This window comes from Mugil cephalus, chromosome 22 (genome assembly GCF_022458985.1).
Source record: "Mugil cephalus isolate CIBA_MC_2020 chromosome 22, CIBA_Mcephalus_1.1, whole genome shotgun sequence".
NCBI classification, from domain to species: domain Eukaryota; kingdom Metazoa; phylum Chordata; class Actinopteri; order Mugiliformes; family Mugilidae; genus Mugil; species Mugil cephalus.
In genome coordinates, this window is record NC_061791.1 from 13,879,279 (window position 1) to 13,895,781 (window position 16,503).

The window sequence follows — 16,503 nt, forward strand, 5'->3', positions numbered from 1 at the left end:
GTGGTGGCGGCGGCTCAAAACATGTGCAGTCTGATGTTTGTGGGGACAAAGAATCTCCTTTGATCTCCTCAAGTGATCCAATTGTTACAAGGAGCAATCGCTGCAAACGCATTCATATAGCCGGGTAAGCAGGAAGATTTGTCCAAGATCTGAACCATTATCAGCGCAACATCGAGGTAATCTTCATGATCCCGTCTCACCTCATCCTCTCCGACCGCATTCTCACTTGGGTCGCGGGGGTTGCCGGAGTCTATCCCAGCTGTCACTAGGCGAGAGACGGGGTACACCCTCGACAGGTCGCCAGTCCGTCGCAGAGACTAACGCAGAGAGCCGGACCTTCCTGCTGTGAGCCATGTTCACGATCAGACAAAAAGGAACAATGAAATGTTTCTCATTTGAGTTAAAGAGAGGTGAGGAGACCCTGGGAGGATAAGCGGTAGTAGAAGATGAGATGCGTTAAAATGTGTCATATGTAAAAGTAACAAAAGCAGGAGGACTAGTGCAGGCGCTGCTCCAGCTGCGCTACAGGGGCGTTGGCATTCACGGCTCCCCGGTGGACCCCAAATCGGGACAGTAGGAAGGCTCCAATCTTCCTACTGCAGATCACACCTATGAATGTCAAGGCGACCGCGGCGCAGCGCAACATAGCACCAGAACCTCCCGATAGCGGAATTGTGTTCGACTTGAATTTAAACGGATCCAATGCAAGACTCATCTGACTTATGGTGCACACTTGGCTTTTATTGTGTGATCATCTCCACGTGTCGGTTGGGGATTATTAACTTGATAGACACTGTTTTAAGGTGGTCAATTGATGCATTTGTTTTGACATGGTTTTAGTTTGAAACGTGCTACAGTTGCAGTTTGGAATCCTGGATATTTTAGAATTCTCGCATCATGTCTGTAAAACATGTTGAAATATGTCAAATGGACTCTGTTTACTTTTGCAATTTTCTCTGTAAATGTCCGCCCTGCCTGTTTTGTACCTGTCAAGTTTCCGTAGCTCCTTCCGGTTTGCCCTCGCCCAGTGGGCTGGCTTTGAGGCGTCAGGGCGTGACCAAGGGTAAGTGGTGTTAGCTGTTGTGCTATTGAGAGGTTTTCCTTCCTAAATTCAGCCATTGACGCTATGAAGTTGCACTTAGGGTGATTACGCGGGTTGCTGACATATTATCCAGTGCTCGTGTTGTTTGTGAGCTCTGATATGACTTTCTGGAGGTTGTGAGTGACTTTTTCAGCGCGATTTATGCTAGCGCTGGATATGTTACGTGGCTTACGTCGCTAATGCTAACTATTTTGAATTTCAAGAGCAGAGATGCAAAAAGAACAATCTGAAGACGCCGTAGCCCCTCTCTTCTGTAGGTATGTGTTTTCCTTTGTTTCATGTGTTAAAACTTAAACTGGGTCCGTGCATTTTCTCCAATCCACAGCATTTCTCTTGTTTTTCTCTCTGTATCCGCCTCGTATCATTATCTTCCCGTGTATTTGTTTCTCTCATGGTTTGAGATTTGGTACTAATTACACCTAGCAGGGTTTCCAGTCACTTTTATATCGTTCATAAATGGCCATAAAAGTGTACCTTGAATTTAATGAGCAGTGTAATGCCCAAAAAAACGATTCTAATGCTACAGCATTTATTGATATTGTTTAGAAGGCAAATCCTGAAATTAGAATGTGCTTTGAGGCTTTGCTGAGGGAGCAGAGGTACAGAAACCACAATCTGAAGACCATGTATGTGTCTTTGTCTCCTTCAGGCAAACAAATGCCGGAAAGCCACCCACTGGATCATGTCCTCCTTTACGCCCTCATCCCATCCGTCACACTGGTGCCGTGACCCTTTGCATCTTCAGATCAGCTCCATGCTGTCGTTGTGGCTGCTGCCGCGGATCCAAACTGGATACAACAAAATCCTTCCCTTGATCCCATCTCAGTTTCACGCTCCAACATCATATGGGGTCCGCACATACACAGCTTCTTATTTATTGATTTCCACCCTGACCTTAGTGAATGAATGAGGCAAAACGCTGCGTACGTAGGAGCACCCCTTTTGAGTGTAGGCAGTGTTTAATGCAAATCAGGACTCATTCAGTATGTTTACATGCACAGCTTAATCGAGCTATGCTGAAAATTCATCAGCTATAACAGCTCTAATAGCCTATTTATGTCAACTGTGTAATTTTCCATGCATTAGCATTTACTGACTTCCGATACAGTACTGTACGTGACATACGAAAACGGACAATATCAACACTTTTAAAGTGTCTACGTGAGTCCACACCACAGAGTGTTAATTTGACTCTTTTTGAAATGTTGATATGGTAACACTCCTGTGTTATTATTAACTTTTTTTTTTAGTTAAAATTGAACACTTCTAAACACTAACCAGTGTTCGTTTCTCTCAACAGTACTGTATAGAGTTAGAGATCAACTTCCTCATATTGTCAATTGTTAACTACTACAGGTGTTTACCTCATTCGTTCACTAGCGTCAGGGTGGAGATCCATAAATAATAAGTTGTGCGTGTGTGCCAGGTCATGACACACACATATAAAACAGAGTTGTTCTTGGTTCTGGAGCAGAACCGTTCTTAGTCTGACCCTTCGCCTTGGACCGACCTGCCTTTGGAGACAGCATAGTCCCTAGGGTCATTAGGGCACTCAAACTCCTCCACCACGATAAGGTGACGGTTCAAGGAGGACAAAATACTATAATGGCCACTAATGCCCTTCCACTGGATACGCTGGGTGCTACACAGTTAGCATGAGCTTGGTGTCTTCAGGAGGCTGAGACCTCCACCTGCAGCCACAGTGAGCTGATCATCTGGCTGTTGGATTGAACAGACCAGAGTCAGCAGAGGAGGTTGGACCTTCCAGCCCAACCTCTAAACTGTTGGTGACTGAGAAACAGGTCCTATATGAAAACTCCTGCTGGTAATTTCATGATGTCATGATGACATCACCAGAAACAAGAACAACCAAGCTCATTTATTTTTGTTCCTGATGATGTCATCATGGCTTCGCTATGACATCACTGGGAACCGATTATGACAGCGATGTCTGGATGTCACATTGTATCTATGCAATTTCTCCATTAGTTTGCACAAGTTCATCGGTGTTTGTTGGCAGCAGAAAGAACAATTTGAAGAAAATGTATGAGCTCATGTCTTCAGCGGTCAAATAAATGCTGGAAAACCACACCTTGAATCGTGTCTTTCTCTACACCTGTTAAACCATGTTCTAAATGACCTTTCTTCTTGACTCAGATGCCACCGTGTTTAGTTTTACTGTTGGCTATTTTAGTGTGACTTGTCACACTCTTTAATTTCATCCTGTTTTAACATCACATCTCCTCACGTGCTACGGGACCCTACCCATGTTGACTGCAACGCTCAGCCTCCAGAGAAAAACTGCCTGCTCCAGGGCACTGGTTGAGGACCTGAAGATCTCTGCTGCTGCTGACTGCACATAATCAATTCACCTTGTGTCTTTTCAGACGGCGTAAGAGAATCCAGGAGACGTCAGTAATCAGACTGTTACATCATCCAACAAGTTGACAAGGCTGGAGTTGGCTTGGCTGACAGCACGAGGTGAACCTTGGGGCTGTGTGCTGTTGCGGTTTCTTAACCAACGCACTACCTCGGCATATTGTCTAGGATTCCAGACACATGTAGCAGCCTACATATGTCATAGTTTCTCCCTTTTTCAAAGATGCTGTGTCACTTCTCAGATTACTGTTTTTGTTTTGTTTTTGAACCAACTGGTAAGTTGAACTCGGCACTTCCATTAAATACAACCTCCTGCTTCTCCCTGGTACTAGATGGTGCCTTGAAATAGACAATAGAAAAATAGACACTTTTTTCGGACCCTGGGGGATATTCGACTGTCCAGTAGCTTGTACACAAACTTACACAGACATCAACGTACCAACACAACAATATCAACGAAATTAACATGCAACATTAATAGCAGCAGGAAGAGCAGTGCCAAAGGAAAAGGAAGACTGGTAATATTTATAAGACTGTGTTAACACGTATGTCTGCAAAAGAGTTGAGTGGTGGTGGCGGCGGCTCAAAACATGTGCAGTCTGATGTTTGTGGGGACAAAGAATCTCCTTTGATCTCCTCAAGTGATCCAATTGTTACAAGGAGCAATCGCTGCAAACGCATTCATATAGCCGGGTAAGCAGGAAGATTTGTCCAAGATCTGAACCATTATCAGCGCAACATCGAGGTAATCTTCATGATCCCGTCTCACCTCATCCTCTCCGACCGCATTCTCACTTGGGTCGCGGCGGTTGCCGGAGTCTATCCCAGCTGTCACTAGGCGAGAGACGGGGTACACCCTCGACAGGTCGCCAGTCCGTCGCAGAGACTAACGCAGAGAGCCGGACCTTCCTGCTGTGAGCCATGTTCACGATCAGACAAAAAGGAACAATGAAATGTTTCTCATTTGAGTTAAAGAGAGGTGAGGAGACCCTGGGAGGATAAGCGGTAGTAGAAGATGAGATGCGTTAAAATGTGTCATATGTAAAAGTAACAAAAGCAGGAGGACTAGTGCAGGCGCTGCTCCAACTGCGCTGCAGGGGCGTTGGCATTCACGGCTCCCCGGTGGACCCCAAATCGGGACAGTAGGAAGGCTCCAATCTTCCTACTGCAGATCACACCTATGAGTGTCAAGGCGACCGCGGCGCAGCGCAACATAGCACCAGAACCTCCCGATAGCGGAATTGTGTTCGACTTGAATTTAAACGGATCCAATGCAAGACTCATCTGACTTATGGTGCACACTTGGCTTTTATTGTGTGATCATCTCCACGTGTCGGTTGGGGATTATTAACTTGATAGACACTGTTTTAAGGTGGTCAATTGATGCATTTGTTTTGACATGGTTTTAGTTTGAAACGTGCTACAGTTGCAGTTTGGAATCCTGGATATTTTAGAATTCTCGCATCATGTCTGTAAAACATGTTGAAATATGTCAAATGGACTCTGTTTACTTTTGCAATTTTCTCTGTAAATGTCCGCCCTGCCTGTTTTGTACCTGTCAAGTTTCCGTAGCTCCTTCCGGTTTGCCCTCGCCCAGTGGGCTGGCTTTGAGGCGTCAGGGCGTGACCAAGGGTAAGTGGTGTTAGCTGTTGTGCTATTGAGAGGTTTTCCTTCCTAAATTCAGCCATTGACGCTATGAAGTTGCACTTAGGGTGATTACGCGGGTTGCTGACATATTATCCAGTGCTCGTGTTGTTTGTGAGCTCTGATATGACTTTCTGGAGGTTGTGAGTGACTTTTTCAGCGCGATTTATGCTAGCGCTGGATATGTTACGTGGCTTACGTCGCTAATGCTAACTATTTTGAATTTCAAGAGCAGAGATGCAAAAAGAACAATCTGAAGACGCCGTAGCCCCTCTCTTCTGTAGGTATGTGTTTTCCTTTGTTTCATGTGTTAAAACTTAAACTGGGTCCGTGCATTTTCTCCAATCCACAGCATTTCTCTTGTTTTTCTCTCTGTATCCGCCTCGTATCATTATCTTCCCGTGTATTTGTTTCTCTCATGGTTTGAGATTTGGTACTAATTACACCTAGCAGGGTTTCCAGTCACTTTTATCGTTCATAAATGGCCATAAAAGTGTACCTTGAATTTAATGAGCAGTGTAATGCCCAAAAAACGATTCTAATGCTACAGCATTTATTGTTATTGTTTAGAAGGCAAATCCTGAAATTAGAATGTGCTTTGAGGCTTTGCTGAGGGAGCAGAGGTACAGAAACCACAATCTGAAGACCATGTATGTGTCTTTGTCTCCTTCAGGCAAACAAATGCCGGAAAGCCACCCACTGGATCATGTCCTCCTTTACGCCCTCATCCCATCCGTCACACTGGTGCCGTGACCCTTTGCATCTTCAGATCAGCTCCATGCTGTCGTTGTGGCTGCTGCCGCGGATCCAAACTGGATACAACAAAATCCTTCCCTTGATCCCATCTCAGTTTCACGCTCCAACATCATATGGGGTCCGCACATACACAGCTTCTTATTTATTGATTTCCACCCTGACCTTAGTGAATGAATGAGGCAAAACGCTGCGTACGTAGGAGCACCCCTTTTGAGTGTAGGCAGTGTTTAATGCAAATCAGGACTCATTCAGTATGTTTACATGCACAGCTTAATCGAGCTATGCTGAAAATTCATCAGCTATAACAGCTCTAATAGCCTATTTATGTCAACTGTGTAATTTTCCATGCATTAGCATTTACTGACTTCCGATACAGTACTGTACGTGACATACGAAAACGGACAATATCAACACTTTTAAAGTGTCTACGTGAGTCCACACCACAGAGTGTTAATTTGACTCTTTTTGAAATGTTGATATGGTAACACTCCTGTGTTATTATTAACTTTTTTTTTTTAGTTAAAATTGAACACTTCTAAACACTAACCAGTGTTCGTTTCTCTCAACAGTACTGTATAGAGTTAGAGATCAACTTCCTCATATTGTCAATTGTTAACTACTACAGGTGTTTACCTCATTCGTTCACTAGCGTCAGGGTGGAGATCCATAAATAATAAGTTGTGCGTGTGTGCCAGGTCATGACACACACATATAAAACAGAGTTGTTCTTGGTTCTGGAGCAGAACCGTTCTTAGTCTGACCCTTCGCCTTGGACCGACCTGCCTTTGGAGACAGCATAGTCCCTAGGGTCATTAGGGCACTCAAACTCCTCCACCACGATAAGGTGACGGTTCAAGGAGGACAAAATACTATAATGGCCACTAATGCCCTTCCACTGGATACGCTGGGTGCTACACAGTTAGCATGAGCTTGGTGTCTTCAGGAGGCTGAGACCTCCACCTGCAGCCACAGTGAGCTGATCATCTGGCTGTTGGATTGAACAGACCAGAGTCAGCAGAGGAGGTTGGACCTTCCAGCCCAACCTCTAAACTGTTGGTGACTGAGAAACAGGTCCTATATGAAAACTCCTGCTGGTAATTTCATGATGTCATGATGACATCACCAGAAACAAGAACAACCAAGCTCATTTATTTTTGTTCCTGATGATGTCATCATGGCTTCGCTATGACATCACTGGGAACCGATTATGACAGCGATGTCTGGATGTCACATTGTATCTATGCAATTTCTCCATTAGTTTGCACAAGTTCATCGGTGTTTGTTGGCAGCAGAAAGAACAATTTGAAGAAAATGTATGAGCTCATGTCTTCAGCGGTCAAATAAATGCTGGAAAACCACACCTTGAATCGTGTCTTTCTCTACACCTGTTAAACCATGTTCTAAATGACCTTTCTTCTTGACTCAGATGCCACCGTGTTTAGTTTTACTGTTGGCTATTTTAGTGTGACTTGTCACACTCTTTAATTTCATCCTGTCTTAACATCACATCTCCTCACGTGCTACGGGACCCTACCCATGTTGACTGCAACGCTCAGCCTCCAGAGAAAAACTCCCTGCTCCAGGGCACTGGTTGAGGACCTGAAGATCTCTGCTGCTGCTGACTGCACATAATCAATTCACCTTGTGTCTTTTCAGACGGCGTAAGAGAATCCAGGAGACGTCAGTAATCAGACTGTTACATCATCCAACAAGTTGACAAGGCTGGAGTTGGCTTGGCTGACAGCACGAGGTGAACCTTGGGGCTGTGTGCTGTTGCGGTTTCTTAACCAACGCACTACCTCGGCATATTGTCTAGGATTCCAGACACATGTAGCAGCCTACATATGTCATAGTTTCTCCCTTTTTCAAAGATGCTGTGTCACTTCTCAGATTACTGTTTTTGTTTTGTTTTTGAACCAACTGGTAAGTTGAACTCGGCACTTCCATTAAATACAACCTCCTGCTTCTCCCTGGTACTAGATGGTGCCTTGAAATAGACAATAGAAAAATAGACACTTTTTTCGGACCCTGGGGATATTCGACTGTCCAGTAGCTTGTACACAAACTTACACAGACATCAACGTACCACACCAACAATATCAACGAAATTAACATGCAACATTAATAGCAGCAGGAAGAGCAGTGCCAAAGGAAAAGGAAGACTGGTAATATTTATAAGACTGTGTTAACACGTATGTCTGCAAAAGAGTTGAGTGGTGGTGGCGGCGGCTCAAAACATGTGCAGTCTGATGTTTGTGGGGACAAAGAATCTCCTTTGATCTCCTCAAGTGATCCAATTGTTACAAGGAGCAATCGCTGCAAACGCATTCATATAGCCGGGTAAGCAGGAAGATTTGTCCAAGATCTGAAACATTATCAGCGCAACATCGAGGTAATCTTCATGATCCCGTCTCACCTCATCCTCTCCGACCGCATTCTCACTTGGGTCGCGGGGGTTGCCGGAGTCTATCCCAGCTGTCACTAGGCGAGAGACGGGGTACACCCTCGACAGGTCGCCAGTCCGTCGCAGAGACTAACGCAGAGAGCCGGACCTTCCTGCTGTGAGCCATGTTCACGATCAGACAAAAAGGAACAATGAAATGTTTCTCATTTGAGTTAAAGAGAGGTGAGGAGACCCTGGGAGGATAAGCGGTAGTAGAAGATGAGATGCGTTAAAATGTGTCATATGTAAAAGTAACAAAAGCAGGAGGACTAGTGCAGGCGCTGCTCCAGCTGCGCTGCAGGGGCGTTGGCATTCACAGCTCCCCGGTGGACCCCAAATCGGGACAGTAGGAAGGCTCCAATCTTCCTACTGCAGATCACACCTATGAATGTCAAGGCGACCGCGGCGCAGCGCAACATAGCACCAGAACCTCCCGATAGCGGAATTGTGTTCGACTTGAATTTAAACGGATCCAATGCAAGACTCATCTGACTTATGGTGCACACTTGGCTTTTATTGTGTGATCATCTCCACGTGTCGGTTGGGGATTATTAACTTGATAGACACTGTTTTAAGGTGGTCAATTGATGCATTTGTTTTGACATGGTTTTAGTTTGAAACGTGCTACAGTTGCAGTTTGGAATCCTGGGTATTTTAGAATTCTCGCATCATGTCTGTAAAACATGTTGAAATATGTCAAATGGACTCTGTTTACTTTTGCAATTTTCTCTGTAAATGTCCGCCCTGCCTGTTTTGTACCTGTCAAGTTTCCGTAGCTCCTTCCGGTTTGCCCTCGCCCAGTGGGCTGGCTTTGAGGCGTCAGGGCGTGACCAAGGGTAAGTGGTGTTAGCTGTTGTGCTATTGAGAGGTTTTCCTTCCTAAATTCAGCCATTGACGCTATGAAGTTGCACTTAGGGTGATTACGCGGGTTGCTGACATAGTATCCAGTGCTCGTGTTGTTTGTGAGCTCTGATATGACTTTCTGGAGGTTGTGAGTGACTTTTTCAGCGCGATTTATGCTAGCGCTGGATATGTTACGTGGCTTACGTCGCTAATGCTAACTATTTTGAATTTCAAGAGCAGAGATGCAAAAAGAACAATCTGAAGACGCCGTAGCCCCTCTCTTCTGTAGGTATGTGTTTTCCTTTGTTTCATGTGTTAAAACTTAAACTGGGTCCGTGCATTTTCTCCAATCCACAGCATTTCTCTTGTTTTTCTCTCTGTATCCGCCTCGTATCATTATCTTCCCGTGTATTTGTTTCTCTCATGGTTTGAGATTTGGTACTAATTACACCTAGCAGGGTTTCCAGTCACTTTTATCGTTCATAAATGGCCATAAAAGTGTACCTTGAATTTAATGAGCAGTGTAATGCCCAAAAAACGATTCTAATGCTACAGCATTTATTGTTATTGTTTAGAAGGCAAATCCTGAAATTAGAATGTGCTTTGAGGCTTTGCTGAGGGAGCAGAGGTACAGAAACCACAATCTGAAGACCATGTATGTGTCTTTGTCTCCTTCAGGCAAACAAATGCCGGAAAGCCACCCACTGGATCATGTCCTCCTTTACGCCCTCATCCCATCCGTCACACTGGTGCCGTGACCCTTTGCATCTTCAGATCAGCTCCATGCTGTCGTTGTGGCTGCTGCCGCGGATCCAAACTGGATACAACAAAATCCTTCCCTTGATCCCATCTCAGTTTCACGCTCCAACATCATATGGGGTCCGCACATACACAGCTTCTTATTTATTGATTTCCACCCTGACCTTAGTGAATGAATGAGGCAAAACGCTGCGTACGTAGGAGCACCCCTTTTGAGTGTAGGCAGTGTTTAATGCAAATCAGGACTCATTCAGTATGTTTACATGCACAGCTTAATCGAGCTATGCTGAAAATTCATCAGCTATAACAGCTCTAATAGCCTATTTATGTCAACTGTGTAATTTTCCATGCATTAGCATTTACTGACTTCCGATACAGTACTGTACGTGACATACGAAAACGGACAATATCAACACTTTTAAAGTGTCTACGTGAGTCCACACCACAGAGTGTTAATTTGACTCTTTTTGAAATGTTGATATGGTAACACTCCTGTGTTATTATTAACTTTTTTTTTTTAGTTAAAATTGAACACTTCTAAACACTAACCAGTGTTCGTTTCTCTCAACAGTACTGTATAGAGTTAGAGATCAACTTCCTCATATTGTCAATTGTTAACTACTACAGGTGTTTACCTCATTCGTTCACTAGCGTCAGGGTGGAGATCCATAAATAATAAGTTGTGCGTGTGTGCCAGGTCATGACACACACATATAAAACAGAGTTGTTCTTGGTTCTGGAGCAGAACCGTTCTTAGTCTGACCCTTCGCCTTGGACCGACCTGCCTTTGGAGACAGCATAGTCCCTAGGGTCATTAGGGCACTCAAACTCCTCCACCACGATAAGGTGACGGTTCAAGGAGGACAAAATACTATAATGGCCACTAATGCCCTTCCACTGGATACGCTGGGTGCTACACAGTTAGCATGAGCTTGGTGTCTTCAGGAGGCTGAGACCTCCACCTGCAGCCACAGTGAGCTGATCATCTGGCTGTTGGATTGAACAGACCAGAGTCAGCAGAGGAGGTTGGACCTTCCAGCCCAACCTCTAAACTGTTGGTGACTGAGAAACAGGTCCTATATGAAAACTCCTCCTGGTAATTTCATGATGTCATGATGACATCACCAGAAACAAGAACAACCAAGCTCATTTATTTTTGTTCCTGATGATGTCATCATGGCTTCGCTATGACATCACTGGGAACCGATTATGACAGCGATGTCTGGATGTCACATTGTATCTATGCAATTTCTCCATTAGTTTGCACAAGTTCATCGGTGTTTGTTGGCAGCAGAAAGAACAATTTGAAGAAAATGTATGAGCTCATGTCTTCAGCGGTCAAATAAATGCTGGAAAACCACACCTTGAATCGTGTCTTTCTCTACACCTGTTAAACCATGTTCTAAATGACCTTTCTTCTTGACTCAGATGCCACCGTGTTTAGTTTTACTGTTGGCTATTTTAGTGTGACTTGTCACACTCTTTAATTTCATCCTGTTTTAACATCACATCTCCTCACGTGCTACGGGACCCTACCCATGTTGACTGCAACGCTCAGCCTCCAGAGAAAAACTCCCTGCTCCAGGGCACTGGTTGAGGACCTGAAGATCTCTGCTGCTGCTGACTGCACATAATCAATTCACCTTGTGTCTTTTCAGACGGCGTAAGAGAATCCAGGAGACGTCAGTAATCAGACTGTTACATCATCCAACAAGTTGACAAGGCTGGAGTTGGCTTGGCTGACAGCACGAGGTGAACCTTGGGGCTGTGTGCTGTTGCGGTTTCTTAACCAACGCACTACCTCGGCATATTGTCTAGGATTCCAGACACATGTAGCAGCCTACATATGTCATAGTTTCTCCCTTTTTCAAAGATGCTGTGTCACTTCTCAGATTACTGTTTTTGTTTTGTTTTTGAACCAACTGGTAAGTTGAACTCGGCACTTCCATTAAATACAACCTCCTGCTTCTCCCTGGTACTAGATGGTGCCTTGAAATAGACAATAGAAAAATAGACACTTTTTTCGGACCCTGGGGGATATTCGACTGTCCAGTAGCTTGTACACAAACTTACACAGACATCAACGTACCACACCAACAATATCAACGAAATTAACATGCAACATTAATAGCAGCAGGAAGAGCAGTGCCAAAGGAAAAGGAAGACTGGTAATATTTATAAGACTGTGTTAACACGTATGTCTGCAAAAGAGTTGAGTGGTGGTGGCGGCGGCTCAAAACATGTGCAGTCTGATGTTTGTGGGGACAAAGAATCTCCTTTGATCTCCTCAAGTGATCCAATTGTTACAAGGAGCAATCGCTGCAAACGCATTCATATAGCCGGGTAAGCAGGAAGATTTGTCCAAGATCTGAACCATTATCAGCGCAACATCGAGGTAATCTTCATGATCCCGTCTCACCTCATCCTCTCCGACCGCATTCTCACTTGGGTCGCGGCGGTTGCCGGAGTCTATCCCAGCTGTCACTAGGCGAGAGACGGGGTACACCCTCGACAGGTCGCCAGTCCGTCGCAGAGACTAACGCAGAGAGCCGGACCTTCCTGCTGTGAGCCATGTTTACGATCAGACAAAAAGGAACAATGAAATGTTTCTCATTTGAGTTAAAGAGAGGTGAGGAGACCCTGGGAGGATAAGCGGTAGTAGAAGATGAGATGCGTTAAAATGTGTCATATGTAAAAGTAACAAAAGCAGGAGGACTAGTGCAGGCGCTGCTCCAACTGCGCTACAGGGGCGTTGGCATTCACAGCTCCCCGGTGGACCCCAAATCGGGACAGTAGGAAGGCTCCAATCTTCCTACTGCAGATCACACCTATGAATGTCAAGGCGACCGCGGCGCAGCGCAACATAGCACCAGAACCTCCCGATAGCGGAATTGTGTTCGACTTGAATTTAAAACGGATCCAATGCAAGACTCATCTGACTTATGGTGCACACTTGGCTTTTATTGTGTGATCATCTCCACGTGTCGGTTGGGGATTATTAACTTGATAGACACTGTTTTAAGGTGGTCAATTGATGCATTTGTTTTGACATGGTTTTAGTTTGAAACGTGCTACAGTTGCAGTTTGGAATCCTGGATATTTTAGAATTCTCGCATCATGTCTGTAAAACATGTTGAAATATGTCAAATGGACTCTGTTTACTTTTGCAATTTTCTCTGTAAATGTCCGCCCTGCCTGTTTTGTACCTGTCAAGTTTCCGTAGCTCCTTCCGGTTTGCCCTCGCCCAGTGGGCTGGCTTTGAGGCGTCAGGGCGTGACCAAGGGTAAGTGGTGTTAGCTGTTGTGCTATTGAGAGGTTTTCCTTCCTAAATTCAGCCATTGACGCTATGAAGTTGCACTTAGGGTGATTACGCGGGTTGCTGACATATTATCCAGTGCTCGTGTTGTTTGTGAGCTCTGATATGACTTTCTGGAGGTTGTGAGTGACTTTTTCAGCGCGATTTATGCTAGCGCTGGATATGTTACGTGGCTTACGTCGCTAATGCTAACTATTTTGAATTTCAAGAGCAGAGATGCAAAAAGAACAATCTGAAGACGCCGTAGCCCCTCTCTTCTGTAGGTATGTGTTTTCCTTTGTTTCATGTGTTAAAACTTAAACTGGGTCCGTGCATTTTCTCCAATCCACAGCATTTCTCTTGTTTTTCTCTCTGTATCCGCCTCGTATCATTATCTTCCCGTGTATTTGTTTCTCTCATGGTTTGAGATTTGGTACTAATTACACCTAGCAGGGTTTCCAGTCACTTTTATCGTTCATAAATGGCCATAAAAGTGTACCTTGAATTTAATGAGCAGTGTAATGCCCAAAAAACGATTCTAATGCTACAGCATTTATTGTTATTGTTTAGAAGGCAAATCCTGAAATTAGAATGTGCTTTGAGGCTTTGCTGAGGGAGCAGAGGTACAGAAACCACAATCTGAAGACCATGTATGTGTCTTTGTCTCCTTCAGGCAAACAAATGCCGGAAAGCCACCCACTGGATCATGTCCTCCTTTACGCCCTCATCCCATCCGTCACACTGGTGCCGTGACCCTTTGCATCTTCAGATCAGCTCCATGCTGTCGTTGTGGCTGCTGCCGCGGATCCAAACTGGATACAACAAAATCCTTCCCTTGATCCCATCTCAGTTTCACGCTCCAACATCATATGGGGTCCGCACATACACAGCTTCTTATTTATTGATTTCCACCCTGACCTTAGTGAATGAATGAGGCAAAACGCTGCGTACGTAGGAGCACCCCTTTTGAGTGTAGGCAGTGTTTAATGCAAATCAGGACTCATTCAGTATGTTTACATGCACAGCTTAATCGAGCTATGCTGAAAATTCATCAGCTATAACAGCTCTAATAGCCTATTTATGTCAACTGTGTAATTTTCCATGCATTAGCATTTACTGACTTCCGATACAGTACTGTACGTGACATACGAAAACGGACAATATCAACACTTTTAAAGTGTCTACGTGAGTCCACACCACAGAGTGTTAATTTGACTCTTTTTGAAATGTTGATATGGTAACACTCCTGTGTTATTATTAACTTTTTTTTTTTTAGTTAAAATTGAACACTTCTAAACACTAACCAGTGTTCGTTTCTCTCAACAGTACTGTATAGAGTTAGAGATCAACTTCCTCATATTGTCAATTGTTAACTACTACAGGTGTTTACCTCATTCGTTCACTAGCGTCAGGGTGGAGATCCATAATAATAAGTTGTGCGTGTGTGCCAGGTCATGACACACACATATAAAACAGAGTTGTTCTTGGTTCTGGAGCAGAACCGTTCTTAGTCTGACCCTTCGCCTTGGACCGACCTGCCTTTGGAGACAGCATAGTCCCTAGGGTCATTAGGGCACTCAAACTCCTCCACCACGATAAGGTGACGGTTCAAGGAGGACAAAATACTATAATGGCCACTAATGCCCTTCCACTGGATACGCTGGGTGCTACACAGTTAGCATGAGCTTGGTGTCTTCAGGAGGCTGAGACCTCCACCTGCAGCCACAGTGAGCTGATCATCTGGCTGTTGGATTGAACAGACCAGAGTCAGCAGAGGAGGTTGGACCTTCCAGCCCAACCTCTAAACTGTTGGTGACTGAGAAACAGGTCCTATATGAAAACTCCTGCTGGTAATTTCATGATGTCATGATGACATCACCAGAAACAAGAACAACCAAGCTCATTTATTTTTGTTCCTGATGATGTCATCATGGCTTCGCTATGACATCACTGGGAACCGATTATGACAGCGATGTCTGGATGTCACATTGTATCTATGCAATTTCTCCATTAGTTTGCACAAGTTCATCGGTGTTTGTTGGCAGCAGAAAGAACAATTTGAAGAAAATGTATGAGCTCATGTCTTCAGCGGTCAAATAAATGCTGGAAAACCACACCTTGAATCGTGTCTTTCTCTACACCTGTTAAACCATGTTCTAAATGACCTTTCTTCTTGACTCAGATGCCACCGTGTTTAGTTTTACTGTTGGCTATTTTAGTGTGACTTGTCCACATCTTTAATTTCATCCTGTTTTAACATCACATTCCTCACGTGCTACGGGACCCTACCCATGTTGACTGCAACGCTCAGCCTCCAGAGAAAAACTCCTGCTCCAGGGCACTGGTTGAGGACCTGAAGATCTCTGCTGCTGCTGACTGCACATAATCAATTCACCTTGTGTCTTTTCAGACGGCGTAAGAGAATCCAGGAGACGTCAGTAATCAGACTGTTACATCATCCAACAAGTTGACAAGCTGAGTTGGCTTGGCTGACAGCACGGTTGAACCTTGGGGCTGTGTGCTGTTCGGGTTTCTTAACCAACGCACTACTCGGCATATTGTCTAGGATTCCAGACACATGTAGCAGCCTACATATGTCATAGTTTCTCCCTTTTTCAAGATGCTGTGTCACTTCTCAGATTACTGTTTTTGTTTTGTTTTTGAACCAACGGTAAGTTGAACTCGCACTTCCATTAAATACAACCTCCGCTTCTCCCTGGTACTAGATGGTGCCTTGAAATAGACAATGAAAATAACATTTTTTCGACCCTGGGGATATTCGACTGTCCAGTACTTGTACACAAACTTACACAGACATCAACGTACCACACCAACAATATCAACGAATTAACATGCAACATTAATAGCAGCAGGAATAGCAGTGCCAAAGGAAAAGGAAGACTGGTAATATTTATAAGACTGTGTTAACACGTATGTCTGCAAAAGAGTTGAGTGGTGGTGGCGGCGGCTCAAAACATGTGCAGTCTGATGTTTGTGGGGACAAAGAATCTCCTTTGATCTCCTCAAGTGATCCAATTGTTACAAGGAGCAATCGCTGCAAAACGCATTCATATAGCCGGGTAAGCAGGAAGATTTGTCCAAGATCTGAACCATTATCAGCGCAACATCGAGGTAATCTTCATGATCCCGTCTCACCTCATCCTCTCCGACCGCATTCTCACTTGGGTCGCGGCGGTTGCCGGAGTCTATCCAGCTGTCACTAGGCGAGAGACGGGGTACACCCTCGACAGGTCGCCAGTCCGTCGCAGAGACTAACGCAGA

General features: G+C 44.6%; 4 long non-coding RNA genes across 4 annotated transcripts; all 4 read left to right on the forward strand.

Moving 5' to 3' along the window:
* Window positions 1–1,073: 1,073 nt before the first annotated feature.
* Window positions 1,074–3,191, forward strand: LOC124999761. The gene is made up of 2 exons (XR_007111221.1): window positions 1,074–1,359; window positions 1,752–3,191. It is a non-coding gene; the product is annotated as an uncharacterized LOC124999761 (long non-coding RNA).
* Window positions 3,192–5,123: 1,932 nt separating this feature from the next.
* Window positions 5,124–7,239, forward strand: LOC125000192. Its single transcript, XR_007111290.1, has 2 exons — window positions 5,124–5,409; window positions 5,799–7,239. It is a non-coding gene; the product is annotated as an uncharacterized LOC125000192 (long non-coding RNA).
* A 1,927-nt stretch (window positions 7,240–9,166) lies between these two features.
* Window positions 9,167–11,286, forward strand: LOC125000188. The gene is made up of 2 exons (XR_007111288.1): window positions 9,167–9,456; window positions 9,846–11,286. It is a non-coding gene; the product is annotated as an uncharacterized LOC125000188 (long non-coding RNA).
* Window positions 11,287–13,219: 1,933 nt separating this feature from the next.
* Window positions 13,220–15,335, forward strand: LOC125000198. Its single transcript, XR_007111291.1, has 2 exons — window positions 13,220–13,505; window positions 13,895–15,335. It is a non-coding gene; the product is annotated as an uncharacterized LOC125000198 (long non-coding RNA).
* Window positions 15,336–16,503: the final 1,168 nt, after the last annotated feature.